Source organism: Corylus avellana, chromosome 1 (assembly GCF_965113065.1).
Source record: "Corylus avellana chromosome 1, dhCorAvel1.hap1.2, whole genome shotgun sequence".
Taxonomy (NCBI): domain Eukaryota; kingdom Viridiplantae; phylum Streptophyta; class Magnoliopsida; order Fagales; family Betulaceae; genus Corylus; species Corylus avellana.
The window spans coordinates 15,117,847-15,120,570 of NC_142490.1; positions in this window are offsets into that span (position 1 = coordinate 15,117,847).

Consider the following 2,724-nt stretch of genomic DNA (forward strand, 5'->3'; position numbering starts at 1 on the left):
TTTTGACCAAAAAAAAGTTGAATTTTCAACTTTTTCTCAACGCGAATTGACGATTTTCCTCCCGATTTCTTCTCTCTCTTGTTAATTTGTTGTTTTTTCGTCCAGTCTACAGTCGTCGACGAAGGAGAGCATGCGGAGCGGAGGGCCATGGCGTGGTGGAGGGGCACGGCGGAGTAGGAGTTGGCGGCGGCGAATAAGAGGCATACGGCAGAGAGGGCGGTGACGGAGCCTGTGAATCCGGCGGCGAATCCGGCGGCGCCACCCTAGCGAGGTGAATAGGTCTCACTCAATAAAGCCAAGAGGTCTTTGTTTATCTAATCAAATTGGGTAAGGGTTGAATCCAAGAGGGAGTGGATTCCCAACAACAAACAAAATCGAAAATGCAATGTAAAAAAATATAAATGAAAAAATGGGCCAAAAAATGCCCTATCAGAAGAGGAGGAACGAACTCGGTTACCAGATTCTCCCCCACACGATAAAACCACTGCAGGAAGACTAAAAGTCTAAAATCCAGAAACCCCAACAACAACAGAAAATAAAAGCAAAAAAAAAAAAACAAAAACAAGTGGCATCAACATCGGCGGTGAGGAGCAGTATGGGGTGGCGAGTGGGTCAGATTTGGGTAGAACCGGACACAATCTGGACGGATCCAGGCCAGATCTGGACAGATTCGAGCCAGATCTGACCAGTTCCGGGCCAGATTTGGCTAGATCCGGGTCAGATTTGGGTAGAACCGGAGACGATCTGGACAGATCCAGGCCAGATCTGGGCAGATATGGTCAGATTCGAACCAGATCTGACTAGTTCCGGGCCAGATTTGGCTAGATCCGGACAGATCAGGGTCAGAACGGAGAGGTCGAAACGGCGGATAGGCACGTTAGAGACAGGGTGGTGGAGGCAACATTGCTCGTTTGGAAGAAAATGCAACGAAAAAAGTAGAAGACAGGGGAGAAAAACTATAGGTCAGAGAACGGAAAAGATGATCCCTCCCCTCCCGGAGCACCGGCAGGAGACAGTAGAAAAATCTAGAAAGAGGGGAGAGATTTCCTCTCTAAAAAGAGAGAAGCGGTTTTGTAATATCTCAATTAATGAAAGAATATTCGGCGGGATATATAGGCTATGAAAGAAAATCAAAGAGACCATATTTGTAGTTCCTTTTTTATTTTATTTTCCGTAATCTGAATTGGAAACCATTACAGGTGGTGACTTTCTATTGGTTTTGCCGCATTAAATTAGAATAGGCTATCTGGCATAGTTCCCCCTCAAATTTTGAGGGAAAGTTTGACAAAGACGTATTTGGTAGAGGAGAATGCTTTTTTTGGGCCCTCTACCCACCATCTCTTCTCTTTCTCTTTTTCTTTTTATTTTTATTTTTATTTTTTTAAAAAAAATGAAGATGATAAAGTGAGGAGATGGTACATGGTAGAAATAAGAATGAAGTGAAGCATTCCTCATTTGGTAGATGATACAAATTTTAAATTTTTCATTGACAAAAGAATATAAAATTCTTATTTGATTATGAGTAATGCATTTTTCACTTTTCTATCTGGCTATCTCCCAATCTCATGTGTTATATAAGAGTATTCTTAGTAGACTTCCTATAAAGGAGTTTGTTTTTTAAGTTTAAGAAATATGTTTAAAAAATCACAAAAAACATCTCATAGCAGACTCTCTAAATGAACCTTAAACATTAGGATTGCTATAATAGAACTCAATGTTTTGGGTTCCACTATTGCAATCTTTATAATTATTAAAATAAAACAAAAAATGATTCATTTTCATCTCTCCTCTCTCCTCTCTCCTCTCATATCTCACAATTCTTTCTCAGCACTCCTCTCATATATATAATATAATTAAAAAAATAAATATTTTAACGATATAGAAAATGATTAAGAGAAGTTATTAGAGCGTATTTTAACATAAGAATAAAAAAAGTAGTTTAAATTTTTAAATGTAAAGAAAATAACAAAAGACTTTTAAGAATGTTCTAAAATAAAAGAATTGGTTTTTTATTCCACGATATTGGGAGATGGAAAGAAAATGGAAAAGGATAACAAATAGAATTACTCTTTGAATATAAAGGTGCCAATCTAGTAATGCTTGGGAGCCATAAAAAATCTGCCCCAAAATCCGCTTTTTTCTAAGTGGCCGTTACTGTTTTTTTTTTTTTTGGTTTTTACAAAAAAAATAATAATAGAATAAATAAATAAATAAACCCACCACCCACCCCATGTTGTCTCCTTCCCATGCTTTAGGTGGTATTTGGCAAATGAGTTAGCCTACACACAGTAGTTGATGTAAATTGATGTGAAAAAAAGTAAGAATGTTTGGTATAAAAAAAATAAAAAAGTGGTATGGAAAAGTGAAAAAGTTTTATTTTGTAGTGATTTTTTTTATTTGAATAATAATAAAAAATAAATGATTTGATATAAGAGCATTCACAACAGCTTCCTCGTCATTTTTCTTATATTTAAAGATTCAAATTACTTTTTGCTTCCTTATGTCAAAATACACCCCAATAGCTTCCCTTAATCATTCCCTATATCATTAAAATATTTGTTTTTTAATTATATTATATATATGAGAGGAGAGAGGAGAGTGTAAAGAAGAGAGAGAAATGTTTTTTTTTAATTTAATAATCATAAAGATCGCAATAGTGGAACCCTATACTTTGAGTTCTACTGTAGCGATCCTCATGGTTGAGGCTCATTTAGGGAATCTGCT